At 38.7% G+C, this 16,201-nt stretch overlaps 1 pseudogene; it reads left to right on the top strand.

Annotated features, from left to right (window-relative positions):
* Nucleotides 1-12,317: 12,317 nt before the first annotated feature.
* LOC103417685 (COP9 signalosome complex subunit 6a-like) lies at nucleotides 12,318-16,130 on the top strand (annotated as a pseudogene).
* Nucleotides 16,131-16,201: the final 71 nt, after the last annotated feature.

Genomic DNA, 16,201 nt, shown 5'->3' with positions numbered 1-16,201 from the left:
CATGGAATATTTCAGAGATTCTATTTCAATTTTCATGCTAAGTTTTTGGTTGATTTACCATGTGCCACTGATGATCTCAATTTTTGTAAGCATGCTATATTTGTTCTGACCTTACTGAAGAGGCCCCTCTGATTAGCAAGCAGAACGAAGTCATCTACCAAAGCAAAATGGTTTGTTTCATTGACTTTTAATTTCCATAATGGTTTATGGTATTTTGGTTGATATATATTCGGGTTGATCCTTGAAAGCTTAAATTGGTAATAAGATAAAGATATAATTGCATGAGTGATGTGCTAATTATTGTAGAACATGTACATACATTGATTACCATGTATCGGTTAAGTATGTCATGAATATGGATCCAATTTTTATATATTTTGGCAATACGTATCTAAATGGGCATATGTTTATTGAATAAGAACTAATATTGTTTTCCATAAGTTATATTCTATATGAATTGCTACGGGTGATACGCTAATGTGACAAGAAATAATTGCATAAGTGCCAGCAATTGTTTGATCAAGCAAAGTATACATAATTTTCTAAAGCCAATTATGTATCTATAGTTCGCATAGCATGTATATGTATTTACATGTGTTCTAACCTTGCATTGGAGAATTTCTTAAGATCCCTCAGTCGAACAAGCCCAATGAAGAAGTTCGTATTACATCGGTTATGAAATTCTAGTATGATCTTTCCTTTTGGTCTTCATGATAAATTATATAAGGAATGGTTATGTTGGAGTCATGAAGTGTTATATTGTTCCTGCAAAATCCAACCATGTCGTTACATCTTTCTGATTGTAGGAGACGAAATTAGTCATATCCTATAATTTATCAATACTATTCGGATATATTGTGCCTATGATTGTGATAACATATATTAAAGTTATGTTTCAAGGATGCATATGTTAAGTTCTCCGCATATCAACTTTATACATGCTTGTCAATGAATATAATGTATTTCTTATACATGAAGGTAATTTAATATAAATTTTGGCAACATAATTAAGCAAATGGCGTGTTGGTTCCAGCATGTATGGGATGATGCAATTTTTAAACATTGTCGTGAGCTTGGAATGTGTTGCATTATAGTTTTTGGTTAATCATGTGATTATACATATGTTTATAAAGAAGTAATGAACATATGAAGGCATGAGGTATGTATTTCATTCAAAGTATGTGACTAAATTGATAAGCATGGATTTTTCAAACATGTATTACTGTTTGTGGTTTTTCCTATGCCTAAAGAATTTAAACAGTGTTTTAATTAGTAAATTTTTATGTGCCATAAGGGGAGAAGAAAAGAAACTTTTCAAGGCTAATGTAGGGCATATATATTCGAGATGTTTTCTATGGAAGAAAATAATTTTGGTTGTTCCTTTAATTTAATTGGTATTTACAAGGCTAATGCACGATTTTGATGCTAATGTTTTAGGAGTCTTGTACTACGGAAAGAAAGATACAAAAGAAAAGGAACCCGTTTGACTTAAGAAAACATTTGAGCGATTTAGTTTTTAAATTAAAGGAATGTATTGTTCTTTTGCATTACATAAAGTATTTCTAATTCAAACAATTGACTCCATAATGATAAGTATTGACATTCTTTTGGTGGAATAAAATTTGTTCTATATGTGATTAATCTCTTTCAAGTATGCTGTCAGGTTTCTTGAGATTAATTTAATGTCAAAGGGAGTCATGAAGGAATTAGTGCCATTTGTTGGCAAGACTTGAAGCTCGAATCAAGTTATCATAATTTTGTCACTTACAGTTAATTAATTCATGTGACATCTTGTATCGTTTCAGGGCGGAGTTGATCAATGTCATTTCAACTAAGCAAGCCGCAATGGCTCAGTTGATGATGAGACTGTATTTTTGAGTTACTTCGGTCAACTTTGCATCTTAATTAGAATAAAAGGGATAATCTCCTTGCCTACAGGTGCGGATTACTTCTTTTAGTTTAATTAAGATGGCATAGTATGGGTTTTATTTCACATAAGTTGTGAAAACCTTCATCTTGCCTACAGGTGTTGAAGTTTTTCATTAAGGAACTTTTGTGACATAAAATCTAGTACTAGAAACTAGTTAATTTTCTTGCCTACAGGTGTAAATTAATTTAGTTTCATGCAGTTTATTGGGATAAAGTTCCATGCCATTAGTGACAAATATTTCCACAATGAGCCCCATAAAAGGTTGTGGTTTGAAGGCATGGAAATCGGTTGCATCATGACGTATTTTGTGTCTCTTCATGAGACTTGTTGATGAAAAGTATTGGACCCATGAAGGTTAATCAATGATTGCTAAGGTACGCATTGTTTAAGTCTTTATGCTTGAAAATCTTTTCAATTTGAACTATGATGTCAGTTTAGAGGATGAAATTTGACTACTAAAGTTTCCTTTGGACATCGAAATTGAAATGATATGAAATTGAATTTGTTATGGATGCATAAATTCATGATAGAAGCACATAATTGTTTCTGGCAGATTACGTATCTTGATTTAAATCGGGTGAATGACATGTCTAATGGTCACCAAATGACCTGAATTTTGGATATGTTTAACATATAGATGTCTAATATGTGTCTGAAAAGTTTCGTAATTTTCTGCCATGTATGTTAATTATGGTGAATTTACTAGTAACACATGCTCGTATAGGCAGTTTTACTGGCAGATTGTGTTGGTCTTTTTGAGACATGATTTTAGACTACTATTTTGACCCAAAACGGCTCTATATTTTTATTTTATGAAGATTAGTATGTCAATTTTGATCAGTATAACTTTGGTAGCAATCAAGCTTGTAAATTAATTATGATAAATTCTAAAGTAGGTGTAACTCATTGCTGAAATTCTGTTTTGACAACTTTATGTTGGTTGAGATGTCTATTTTATTATGTCTAAAATATAGAGAAATTTTTTTAGGTACATCTTTGAAAGAGTGTTTGCCCAAGTGGGAGAATTAGTGAACAAAAATTGGGCTTCACACTCATTAACTTATTTGCAAGTATAAACTCTGAAAACTTAGTGGGAGTTATTCTAAAATTGTGAGCATTAAGTGGTCTTGCATGAATCTATTAAAGAGTTATTCTATCTTCCATGAATTTGTGTTGCTTGAATGTCTATAATATGTTTAAGTTGCACGAATGTATACTTGGTATATGCGTGCATTTTTCTGTTACTGCCAATCATTTGGATTTCTCGGTTGATCATTTGTTTTGGGGCTCATAAGGACTTAGCATAAATGTGGACTTATTAATACATATACGATGGTTGTTGGATGCACGTTTTTTGTGTAAACAGCAGTGAATGCTTTCATGCTTAGTTGTACCTTTCATTGAGGTAATATGCAGTCATTGACTAAGTAAGGCTATTCCCAAAGGCATATTTTCAAAAGTATGATTTAAGTATTGATTTGCAAATTAAGTAATGATGTTGCAGATCAGTGGGAGTTTGAGTTTCGTGTTAGTAATGCCTTACAGTTGCAGATGACCTATAAGGTATGTATAGAATCCATGTATTCATTTTAATCTCCAGTTGGATTCATTAAGTCACATTTTTCGTGTGCTAGTCAATAATCTGATAAAATATATATCAGATATCAAGTTGTTATCAAATTGCATATTAAATGGCATGACATGATTTGTGCATTGCCTCAGTTGTAAGGATTTCCATCTTGCCCGCAGGTGTTGGAAATCACTATGAAAGTAACTGGTATGGTGCATAGATCAATGTCAAAAACATATTAATTCATCTTGCTCACAAGTGTTGAATTAATTTGTTTTATGAAGTTTTGGGATATTTTACTTGGACATGTGCCTATTTGGTATTTTCAGTTGTGTCCGTTGGTTACAAACATTGTTTGTATTGTTATCGGTCTAATGAAACTGATGCATGATTGTTTTGGAGATGTATTCACCCCTGCAGGTTATGGTGGTTTCATTAGATGAAGGATATCTGCATTGGCAGATTTAAGGCTTCGAAAAAGCATAAAGTGTAACTTGTGAGTTACAATAAGGTGGACCTGAGATGATATAAAGTAAGACATTTTGGTTAATTTAAAATTTAATTTTAAAGTTTCATCTCTTGATCATAATTTGTGTTTCATGTGAATGAGGATCTTAGCATGTGTGATTATGAAGGTTCTGGGTTGTGTCAACTCTACAACCTTGTTAGTTCCATGTTAAGAAATGCATTTGACAAAAGCTGCATTAAGGACGAGATGTAATCACTGTTACATGGCCACTAAAGTGACATTAGTCTCCAATCTCAAGTATAAACATGAATATTACATTTTGTAGACCAAGTGGGAGAATGTTGGATTTATCCAATATAAATCAACCTTTAAGTGGTCTACTATATGTAATAGGAATGTAATATTGGAGAATAATGTTAATTGTGATTTGATCTCTTAAAGATATCAATCCTATATAAGGTGTCTTATATTGGAAATAGGATTGATGGAATCCTTAATTGAATATGATTATGATACTTGACTTGGAGACTAATAAAGTAAGTTTAGGTTTCCTTTATGGATGGAAACCCTAGCTTTTAGCCTATATAAAACACCGGTCCCTATAAGCCCTAGAACACACAACATAATGCTTCCCATAGAGTAGTTGTATTCGGCTAGGAACTTATAGAAGATCTTGGTGTTGCCATGCCCAGTTCCTTTCGTGTTCGACTTCCATGGCTACCGTTGGAATCAGGTTAGTCACTCATTCGTTTGTGTTTTAATTGTATAACCTAATAAGGCTAACAGGAAGAAGATTGGCCCGGAACCGCACAAGCTGCTCCGCCGGTCACGAGCTCGCGCATCGCCATGGCGGCCGATGTTCTTCTTCCTCTTCAATCCACACCAGAAGTACAATACAACCGCCACCCACTGTGTGAATATCTCTCTGTGTATTTTTCTTCTCTGTGAATTATTTAAATAATAATTCAAGAAAGAGACCAACCGGAAAAATATGAAGAAATGATGAGTGTGTTTGTTGGGATTTGGATTGAGGGGATTACAGCAGAAAGAGAGCTTTGATGGCTGTTTCAGCTCCTCTTCTTGGTCTGTGACGTCTGTCAAAGTTATCAGATGAATTTATTTTAGACAACTTTCATGAAAAGTTTCGATACTGTTTATTTTAACAAAAAATTATATTTTTACATTAAAAAGTTAATCTTAGTACTATTCACTTTATAATTTATTTTGTGTTTATCGTTAAAACTCAAAATTTTCAAACTCTTTTCATTAATTTTCCTTTTATTTTATGATTTTTTAGCTTAAAATATTTTATGAAGTTGGTATAATTGTGTAAGTCCTTATTTTGGTGTAGATAAAATTGGTTTCTAGGATTGTAAATCAATTATATTGGTTAATTCGTAAAAGTTTCTGTTAAATATGAATAACGATAAAAACATCGTTAATTTTTATTGAATTATTTTGGCTTTATTAATTTGAGAGTATTTTTGTCGTTTTTGTCCTTATTAAAAGAAAATTTTCACTAAAATAATTGATAGTAAACAAATTCAGAAACTAATTCTATTAATTTCAAATCTCAAACATCAAAATAAAAAATTATATCAATCTCAAGTATGCTTTAACTAAAAAGTCTTATTTTATTTGTTTGATCCATCTTCCTCATGGGTCGTGTGACGTGGGAAAAGCTTTTCAAGTGATGGGCTTTATTCAAATCGACTCGTTCTCTTCCAGTATTCCTATTCACTAGTAAGTGAGAGGTCTACGAATTTGAATCACATTGTAGAAGAGAATCGAAATTAAGATTTCTAACTTACAAGTAAAAAGAAATATCACTATATTGTAATTTGTAATACTAAGTAACGATAATATCGTTTGTTAAAAAATATAAAATCAACACGTCCTCTACTAAACGGCCCCAAGAGCTGAATTTTGTTAAATATGGGCTGGGCCAGATGCCATTTCATGGTTCTAAAACGCACCAGACTCAGGCCCAAATCCTGCAACGAACTGAGCGAAGACACCAACTCGGAAATTAAACTGCAATAAAATCACAAATAAAATAAAAAGAAAAGAGAAGGCAGAGAGGAAGCAAAAGCAAAAACCCAAACCGGAGCTCCGGAGAGCCAAAAAACCAAAACCACCAAATCACGACAACAACAACAACAACAACAACAACAAAGCCTTTTCCCACTAAGTGGGGTCGGCTATATGAATCCTAGAACGCCATTGCGCTCGGTTTTGTGTCATATCCTCCGTTAGATCCAAGTACTCAAGTCTTTTCTTAGGGTCTCTTCCAAAGTTTTCATAGGTCTTCCTCTACCCCTTCGGCCCTGAACCTCTGTCCCGTAGTCACATTTTCGAACCGGAGCGTCAGTAGGCCTTCTTTGCACATGTCCAAACCACCGGAACCGATTTTCTCTCATATTTCCTTCAATTTTGGCTACTCCTACTTTACCTCGGATATCCTCATTCCCAATCTTATCCTTTCTCGTGTGCCCATACATCCCACGAAGCATCCTCATCTCCACTACACCCATTTTGTGTACGTGTTGATGCTTCACCCCCAACATTCTGTGCCATACAACATCGCTGGCCTTATTGCCGTCCTATAAAATTTTCCCTTGAGCTTCAGTGGCCTACGACGGTCACACAACATGCCGGATGCACTCTTACACTTCATCCATCCAGCTTGTATTCTATGGTTGAGATCTCCATCTAATTCTCCGTTCTCTTGCAAGATAGATCCTAGGTAGCGAAAACGGTCACTTTTTGTGATCTTCGCTAGATTGCTCCGGTCATTAGTGTTGATAAGTATATAAATGGATAGAGATAGGAAAACAAACACAAGATGTACGTGGTTCACCCAGATTGGCTACGTCCACGGAATAGAGGAGTTCTCATTAATTGTGAAGAGTTTACACAAGTACATAGGTTCAAGCTCTCCTTTAGTGAGTACAAGTGAATGATTTAGTACAAATGACATTAGGAAATATTGTGGGAGAATGATCTCATAACCACGAAACTTCTAAGTACCGGAGTGTGGTATCGTCTTGACTTGCCTTATCTGTCTCATAGGTAGATGTGGCATCTTCTCTGAAAGTACTCTTCCTCCATCCAGGGGTGGTATCTGTAACTGGTGGAGATGCACAAGGTAATGTATCAATTTCACTTGAAGCTTACTTGCAGTTTCAGGCTTGGTCAAGCGCGATACAAACCATGTAGTAGGAGTCCCCCAAGTCGCCGAGCTAGGGGATCTGCTGAAAGAGGTGACAGACAAGGTAAGCAATCAAAGCTCTGGCTGATTGTTCACATTCTCCCTATCTTGCAGGCAGCATGAAGGATAAAGAGAAGAAAAATGAGAAGAGATGATATGAAATACTTTTGCTTTTGAAGAAGTAACTTTCCACAGGCTTATTCTTGAACTGGGCTGGAGGGTTTTCTGGTTTCCTCCAGAGTATAAGGCCGACTGAAGAATTTGAGGGTCAAAACAAGTCCATCAAATCTATAGTACGTTCGACCATGCTGATATGGGATACTTTTGCTTTTGACAGAGTAGTGGATGTATCGGCACGTGTGCTGTTACGCTTGTCTCCACATGCTTCCTTGTATCCTTCTCACTTGCCCTATCTGTTCCTCAGGCAGATGCGGTATCTTCCCTGGAAGCATAAGATGTTGAAGATGAGTACTCGAGAGCAATGCCAGGTAAGTAATCAGGTATGGGGTTCCAGGCAGTCAGTTTCTGGCTGGAAGCTTGATTCCAAGTGCTGACTGATTGCTCTCTTTCTCCTTGTCTTGCAGGTAAGAACAAGGCCAAAGGAAAAGACAGGGAAAAAGCATGATATGGGATACTCTTGCTTTTAACCCTGATGATATGAGATATTCTTGCTCTAGTATAGCTTGTTTACAGAGGTATTATCAGGGGGAAAGAAAGCTGAATATTTCGAAAGGCTTCGTTGGGAGTGCCCTCTCAGATAAGAGGAATGGTTGAGCATTTTTGCAGGTCTGCCTGTCCGTTGGGGATGGAGGTCGACATATATAGGAGTCTCCCTAACATCAAGTAATAATGTTATTCCTTTACCCTGCTTGGTCATAGCACGGTAGTGGGAGCTGCCAGCTTCACATGTTTTAACTCCGTCAGAGCACTTTGAAAAAGTGGTCTGTGGTATCTGGAAAGCTGATGTTGCGTATGAAGATTACAGACAAGCTTTATCCAAGGAGATCCAGCTCTTGAAGTTGGGAAAGTGGTGCCTCTTCGATTTTCGAACAAGCAATCCTGTCGGGGATCTGGCTCTCGAGATTCGGAGAACGATGCCTCTTCGATTTTTGAGAAAGCAATCCTGCTGGGGGTCTGGCTCTCGAGATTCGGAGAGCGGTGTCTCTTCGATTTTTGAGAAAGTAATCATGTTGGGAGTCTGGTTCTCGAGATTCGGAAGGCGGTGCCTCTTCGATTTTGGAGCAAACAATTTTGTTGGGAGTGTTTTCTCGAATGTGAGTAAAGGTTGGGCATGTTTGCTAGTCTACCTTGCCACGAAGCACAGAGGTTGACACACAAGGACTTTCCAATTATCCAGCAGTGGTACTGTTCCTTTACCCTCTCTTCGATTTTTGAGAAAGTAATCATGTTGGGAGTCTGGGGCTCTCGAGATTCGGAGGGCGGTGCCTCTTCGATTTTGGAGCAAGCAATCTTGTTGGGAGTGTTTTCTCGAATGTGAGTAAAGGTTGGGCATGTTTGCTAGTCTACCTTGCCACGAAGCACAGAGGTTGACACATCGGGACTTTCCAATTATCCAGCAGTGGTACTGTTCCTTTACCCTCTCTTCGATTTTTTAGAAAGTAATCATGTTGGGAGTCTGGCTCTCGAGATTCAGAGGGCGGTGCCTCTTCGATTTTGGAGCAAGCAATCTTGTTGGGAGTGTTTTCTCGAATGTGAGTAAAGGTTGGGCATGTTTGCTAGTCTACCTTGCCACGAAGCACAGAGGTTGACACATCGGGACTTTCCAATTATCCCGCAGTGGTACTGTTCCTTTACCCTTGTGGGTAATAATATGGTAGCTAGACCTTCAAAATTTATGTGTCTAAACTTTGTTAGTGTTGTTTCTTTGCTATTCTTTTACCCTTCTTGGTCAGAGCGATGTAGTGGAAGCTGCAAGCTTCACGTGTCTCAACTTTGTCAGAGAACTTTGGCAAAGTTATCTGTGGTACCCATGAGCTACTGTTGCGTGTGGGAAGTGGGTGATTGAACAGTACGATTCATGTGCTTTCTACTTCGCCAGAAATCTTCGACAGAATGCCCATAATTTCTGCAAAGCTGAGTGTGCGTGTGACAGGTGCTGACAAGGCTGGAAAAGTAGGTGCCTCTTTGATTTCTGAGATCGGCCCTCGTGGTCTCTGAGCAGCCCAGCTTTTGAGAAAGCAAACCTCTTCGATTTCTGAGATCGGCCTTCTTGGTCTTTGAGCAGCCCAGCTTTTGAGAAAGCAAACGCCTCTTCGATTTCTGAGATCGACCCTCGTGGTCTCTGAGCAGCCCAGCTTTTGAGAAAGCAAATGCCTCTTCGATTTCTAAGCAGGCGCCTCTTCGATTTCTGAAGCTTCGTCGAGTGCAGATTTTTATAAGGGCTGACATTAAGTTTCAAAGCACACTTGAATATCCACCAGTAGAAGCTCCATTCTTGCACTTCTAAGATCTTGATTTGTCCGACCTCTTCTCTCTTCAACACCTTTGAAAATGTCTGGCCCCTCCGACCGTCGTTTTGACTTGAACCTTGTTGAAGAGGCAGCCCCGCCTTCTCCAGACAACATATGGCGCCCATCCTTCGTCTCCCCTACTGGTCCTCTTACCGTTGGGGATTCCGTGATGAAGAATGATATGACCGCTGCGGTAATGGCTAGGAACCTTCTCACTCCCAAAGATAATAAACTACTTTCCAAACAGTCTGATGAGTTGGCTGTTAAGGATTCTCTGGCTCTCAGTGTTCAGTGTGCAGGTTCTGTGTCTAATATGGCCCAACGCCTATTTGCTCGAACCCGCCAAGTTGAATCATTGGCGGCTGAAGTGATGAGTCTCAAACAGGAGATTAGAGGGCTCAAGCATGAGAATAAACAATTGCACCGACTCGCACATGACTATGCTACAAACATGAAGAGGAAGCTTGACCAGATGAAGGAATCTGATGGTCAGGTTTTACTTGATCATCAGAGATTTGTGGGTTTGTTCCAAAGGCATTTATTGCCTTCGTCTTCTGGGGCTGTACCGCGTAATGAAGCTCCAAATGATCAATCTCTGATGCCTCCTCCTTCTAGGGTTCTGTCCAGTATTGAGGCTCCGACTGATCCCCCTCCGATGCCTTCTCTTTCTGGGGCTCTACCGACTGCTGAGACTTCTCCTAAGCAACCTTTGTGAAGGCTCCCTCTTGTTTGTTTATTTTGACTCAAGTATATGTACATATTTGTAACTTATCGGGGATATCAATAAATAAGCTTTCCTTTATTTCAACGTATTGTGTTAAATACACCAAAGCCTTCTTCGCTAAGTTCTTGAATTTTCTTTTGTTGAAGCTTTGTGAGTGGAGCATGTAGGTTGAGGTAGTGTTCCCTTAATTTCCCGAGTGAGGAAAACTTCTCGGTTGGAGACTTGGAAAATCCAAGTCACTGAGTGGGATCGGCTATATGAATCTTAGAACGCCATTGTGTTCTGTCCTGTGTCATGTCCTTTGTTAGATCCAAGTACTCTAAGTCTTTTCTTAAGGTCTCTTCCAAAGTTTTCCTAGGTCTTCCTCTACCCCTTCGGCCCTGAACCTCTGTCCCATAGTCGCATCTTCTAATCGGAGCATCAGTAGGCCTTCTTTGCACATGTCCAAACCACCGTAACCGATTTTCTCTCATCTTTCCTTCAATTTCGGCTACTCCTACTTTACCCCGGATATCCTCATTCCTAATCTTATCCTTTCTCGTGTGCCCACACATCCAACGAAGCATCCTCATCTCCGCTACACCCATTTTGTGTACGTGTTGATGCTTCACCGCCCAACATTCTGTGCCATACAGCATCGCCGGCCTTATTGCCATCCTATAAAATTTTCCCTTGAGCTTCAGTGGCATACGGCGGTCACACAACACGCCGGATGCACTCTTCCACTTCATCCATCCAGCTTGTATTCTATGGTTGAGATCTCCATCTAATTCTCCGTTCTTTTGCAAGATAGATCCTAGGTAACGAAAACGGTCGCTCTGTGGTATTTCTTGATCTCCGATCCTCACCCCTAACTCGTTTTGGCCTCCATATGCACTGAACTTGCACTCCATATATTCTGTCTTTGATCGGCTTAGGCGAAGACCTTTAGATTCCAACACTTCTCTCCAAAGGTTAAGCTTTGCATTTACCCCTTCCTGAGTTTCATCTATCAACACTATATCGTCTGCAAAAAGCATACACCAAGGAATATCATCTTGAATATGTCCTGTTAACTCATCCATTACCAACGCAAAAAGGTAAGGACTTAAGGATGAGCCTTGATGTAATCCTACAGTTATGGGAAAGCTTTCGGTTTGTCCTTCATGAGTTCTTACGGCAGTCTTTGCTCCTTCATACATATCATGTATAGCTTGGATATATGCTACTCGTACTCCTTTCTTCTCTAAAATCCTCCAAAGAATGTCTCTTGGGACCCTATCATACGCTTTTTCCAAATCTATAAAGACCATGTGTAAATCCTTTTTCCCATCTCTATATCTTTCCATCAATCTTCGTAAGAGATAGATTGCCTCTATGGTTGAGCGCCCTGGCATGAACCCGAATTGGTTGTCTGAAACCCGTGTCTCTTGCCTCAATCTATGCTCAATGACTCTCTCCCAAAGCTTCATTGTATGACTCATTAGCTTAATACCTCTATAGTTCATGCAATTTTGTACATCACCCTTATTCTTGTAGATAGGCACCAAAGTGCTCGTTCGCCACTCATTTGGCATCTTCTTCGTTTTCAAAATCCTATTGAAAAGGTCAGTGAGCCATGTTATACCTGTCTCTCCCAAAACTTTCCACACTTCGATTGGTATATCGTCTGGGCCTACTGCTTTTCTATGCTTCATCTTCTTCAAAGCTACAACCACTTCTTCCTTCCGGATTCTACGATAAAATGAGTAATTTCTACACTCTTCTGAGTTACTCAACTCCCCTAAAGAAGCACTCATTTCATGTCCTTCATTGAAAAGATTATGAAAATAACCTTTCCATCTGTCTTTAACCGCGTTCTCTGTAGCAAGAACCTTTCCATCCTCATCCTTGATGCACCTCACTTGGTTTAGCTCCCTTGTCTTCTTTTCCCTTGCTCTAGCTAGTTTATAGATATCCAACTCTCCTTATTTGGTATCTAGTCGGAAAAAAATGGCGGAATCCTCCAGCAGCGGGCTGACGTTCAAGCTCCACCCACTGGTGATTGTCAACATCTCCGACCACTACTCTAGGGTTAAGTCCCAGATGCACCCGCCCGTCACCAACACATCGACACCACCACCGCCCAACAACGGCGCCAACGGAGCAGTAAAAGCAGCCTCCTCTTCTTCCTTCTCCGACTCCGCCTCCGCCTCCACCTCGTGTCCGCGGGTCTTCGGCTGCGTTATCGGGGTTCAGAGGGGCCGCACGGTCGAGATCTTCAACAGCTTCGAGCTCCTCTACGATCCTGCAACTCACTCCCTCGACCGCGCCTTCCTCGAGAAGAAGCAAGAGCTCTGTTGCGTTCTCGCTTCTCATAGCCTTTATTTTTTATTATTTTATTATTTTATTTTTGTGGTTTTAATCAGTGGCAGTATTTTGCTTTTGCAGATTAGAAGGTGTTCCCGCAGTTTTACATACTGGGGTGGTACTCTACTGGAACAGATGCTCAGGAATCTGACATGAACATCCACAAAGCTGTAATTTTTCTGCTCTCCCAGACCCTGCGTAAAGCGGGAGCCTTGTGCACTGGGTACGACCTTTTCTTATTATTCGAACCCGTAGATACTTGCATTATGTGATACTGTACTGTTAGGGACCGAATCATGTCCACTGCGAAATATGAATTATTCTTGAATTCGAGAGTCTAGTTTTTCGGCATGATGTTTATACTGCATTTGGTTTTTCGTTTTCCCATGATAAGAATTTGTGTTTCTAATGTCGCAGCTGATGGATATCAATGAAAGCCCTGTTTATGTTCTTCTCAACCCTTTGATCAATGCTGCTCAAAAGGATCTCCCAGTCACTATTTATGAAAGTGGTACGTTAGCTGCATTGTTATCTTGTTGTGTATGTGAGCTTTTGTGGGCATTTCCAGTTAATTGTTAAACCTATGCATTTCTAATTTTGTATTTGTATGCTATGTGGTATCATATCTACGGCTGAAGCATGAATTTGTTTTTTTTATCATGGCAGCATGTGCATGTAGTGCTTTCTCTTTCTTGTATATACCATGATTGCTTATTTTAGTTTGCGCTGGTTGGTGGTTGTTTGCTTGAGATATTGTATTGGAATTCGGCCACGTTTGGTGTTTCTTAGGAAGCCATCCTTGAGACTGTGGCAAACAAACTAAAAGTGCCCCAGTGCTGGTTCCAGTTCTTTCAATACTCTGTCGAACATAAGGCTGTCTAAAATTTAGTAGGAGGTTGTTTAATCTTCTTAACAACCCCACATTGATGTTGTTTTACCACAGCGTTATCTATTGTTTGCTGCCATTTTCTTAGTTTTAGTTGAGATTGTAGTGTTTCTTTTTTCTTTGCCTTATACTGTACAATTAATAGTTCCTGCAACTCTTATTTGTCTCATGAAATCATGGTCCCTAGTGAAATCTATTGTGCAATGACTATTCGGGTCGCAATATTTGTAACTGGATTGGCTTGCAAATTATTTCTATTGGCCAGAGTCTTATGGAAAACTTGTGGGATTTGTACTGTTTTCTTGGTTCCTATTAGAATTGCCGTTTATCATTTATCTGTTTAAACTTTGTCATCTTATGAGTGTTAACTTTACAACTGTAGAGATGCATGTCATTGATGGGATTCCGCAGCTAATCTTTGTCAGCTCAAGCTATACCATTGAGGTTAGGCTTATTCATTATTTTCTACTTTAAAGTTATTTATTATTATCAACCAGGGTTTACTGAGACGATTTTGTTCTTATTTTGTGTGTGCGTGTGTGTGTTTGTTTTTCAAAGACGGTGGAAGCTGAGCGCATTTCAGTTGATCATGTTGCCCATCTTAAACCATCTGATGGAGGTTCAGCAGCAACTCAATGTGAGTCCTCAGTTGATCATGTTGCTTATCTCATACCGTTCTTCCCCACAAAAGATAACTGGACGTACTCATCTATTTCTGATACAAACTAATACAACCTGGGTTGTGTGCAGTGGCAGCTCATCTTACAGGAATCCACAGTGCTATCAAGATGCTAAATAGCAGAATTAGAGTGCTTCATCACTATCTTCTTGCTATGCAGAAAGGTAAGCACATGCTTTTAGTATAAGTACAAGTACTTGCTTTTGTGTTGGCGCTTTGTGCATACGTACTGCTGGTAGCCATGTTTTAGAAAGGTCTAGAACTGATAATAATTGCTCTTGTTTCTCTACTTGCAGGTGATATACCTTGTGAAAATTCACTGCTAAGACAAGTATCAAGTCTTTTGAGAAGGTTGCCTGCCATAGAATCAGGGAAATTTCAAGATGATTTCTTGATGGTGAGTGTTCCTCGTTTCAATTCCGAATTCACTAGTAGAGGCATTAGTTATGCACTTAATTGTACTATTAGAGAAATAAACATTAATTAAAAATGGGAAGATGGCATAATAATTTTGGATGGTGCTGGGAAAATGGTAGAAGATTTGGTCCTTCCCTTCCCAGTTATATATGTTTCATCAGAGTAAACTTGTTATATTATTCGTAAGAGCTGTATTCGGTAGAGCTCATTACTTATGCTTCATGGTTCAGAAAAGCTCTTAATTTAAGCTTCATAGTTCCAATTATCAATTTTATCTTGTCGTTTATTTGGATTGGAAGATGTTGTGATCCACAACTGTAAGTAAGGCCTCTTTGTCGAGATTTTTTCCTCTCTTTTCACATAATGTATGATTATGGATAGTGGCTGCTGATTAAGCTGACATATTTATCCCGTGAATCACTATTGTTGCTGACCTCTTTTTTTATTTTTGGTAGGAATACAATGACACTTTGTTGATTACATATTTGGCTGTGCTGACCAACTGCTCAAGGTATGAGATGTGGCATATCTTGCACTAATATTGTTTCGCTTGCATGTGATTCTTATGAACTGAATTAAACTTTTCAATGTCCATTGTTTTATTACAAAGGAAGTCCTGTAAAAAAGTTGTTGCAGCAAAAAGATAAACAATAGAATGTAAGCATAAACTTTTCCACGTCAATGACTTTGATGTGAAGATCAAATGGGGGCTCAGTGAGAGCAGCTTAGGCACATGGGTTTGATACCCATGTATTCTCCTGTTTGAAACCCGAGGCTACCTATCTAGAAATTGCTAGTATTTCCTGCCCTGAACGATTGTAGGGTTAGGGGGTGGGGGTGGGGGGGATTTTTCAATCTTTTTCAGTTGATGTGTGGTAACAAATTTTGTTCCTACGCCTAGAATAAAGTTGTTTATAATACGGGTGTTGTCGTAAGTTGAATTTAAGAATTACATTCACAATTAGGATCATAATCCAAACCTCTGTGTGATACTAATGCAATTACCAAGTTTGCGTAGCTCTGTACTCTGCAGCGTGCGTATATTTTTGTTTGGGTAAAGCAGTAGAGTAGTTGAATGTGGCATTGTATCCAATATTCAATGATACTAAAGCAGTACATAGCTGAATATGACAATTGTATTCTCATTTCGTTATCGTTTATTTCTTTTTTTATCAGTACAACGAATGAGCTAGTCGACAAGTTCAACACTGCATATGATAGGCACAGTCGAAGAGGTGGACGGACTGCTTATTTCTGAAAGTTTCTTTGACAACTTTTTGGGTGCTGTTCGACTGCATATAGAGGCGTAGAAATTGAAATCTTAATGAGACCTAGACCATTCGGAATGAAATATAAATTTCAGTCTCCCCAAGTGTCAATGCCCATTATTGTTCCGTTTAAGGTTGTAGTTTTTAAAAGGTAATATATGAGCCGTTTGATAATCATTTTGTTTTTGTTATTTATTATAATTTTCTACTTTAGAATGATGGAAGTTGTGGGAGGACGGGAGGGAAGT

The sequence above is a fragment of the Malus domestica genome, chromosome 03, assembly GCF_042453785.1.
Source record: "Malus domestica chromosome 03, GDT2T_hap1".
In the NCBI taxonomy this organism is placed as follows: domain Eukaryota; kingdom Viridiplantae; phylum Streptophyta; class Magnoliopsida; order Rosales; family Rosaceae; genus Malus; species Malus domestica.
Note: the sequence above shows the minus strand (reverse complement) of the source record. Positions and strands in the feature narration are given on the sequence as shown.